Source organism: Octopus bimaculoides, chromosome 24 (assembly GCF_001194135.2).
Source record: "Octopus bimaculoides isolate UCB-OBI-ISO-001 chromosome 24, ASM119413v2, whole genome shotgun sequence".
Lineage (NCBI taxonomy): Eukaryota > Metazoa > Mollusca > Cephalopoda > Octopoda > Octopodidae > Octopus > Octopus bimaculoides.
Genome location: NC_069004.1, coordinates 1677759 through 1678366, shown reverse-complemented (window position 1 = coordinate 1678366; position 608 = coordinate 1677759). Strand labels below are relative to the sequence as shown.

Sequence of the window (608 nt, the reverse complement as noted above, 5' to 3'; positions counted from 1 at the left end):
AGATCGATAGATCAAGCACCAGGCTTACAAAGAGTAAGTCCTGCGGTCTATTTCTTCGTCTAAATCACTTTAAGGTGGTGCTCCAGCATGGCCACAGTCAAAAGACTGAAACAAGTAAAAGAATATCCAGGAACCAGTAAGAGCCTCTCTCCACGACCTTGCTTCCTCTGCTTTTGAGATTATCTCCCAGACAAGCCCTAAGCATTTTAAAGATTTTGGTGCCCCCCCCATATATATGTAATTCAATATATATACAATAATCCTTTCTACTCTTGGCACAAGGCCCGAAATTTTGGATGAGGGGGCCAGATCGATTAGATCGACCCCAGTACGTAACTGGTGCTTAATTTATCGATCCCGAAAGATAAAGTTGACCTCGGCAGAATTTGAACTCAGAACATAAAGACAGACGAAATACCGTTAAGCGTTTCGCCCCAGGGTGCTAACGAATTTGCCAGCTCGCCGCCTTAAAATATTAACAATAATGAACCATGAAATATTGTTTTATTTTTCAAAATGAAGCAAAAATAAGATTTTAAAAAATGTAAATTTTTGTACATTTCTACTTGGTTTACATTTGAAGAGTTTTCTCCGACTTCTTTTTTTTA

At 38.7% G+C, this 608-nt stretch overlaps 1 protein-coding gene across 1 annotated transcript in view; it reads right to left on the bottom strand.

Moving 5' to 3' along the window:
* LOC106875897 (uncharacterized) overlaps positions 1 to 608 on the bottom strand; it is a 23098-nt gene that overhangs the window by 4852 nt on the left and 17638 nt on the right. The gene's annotated exons all lie outside the window — the stretch shown is intronic.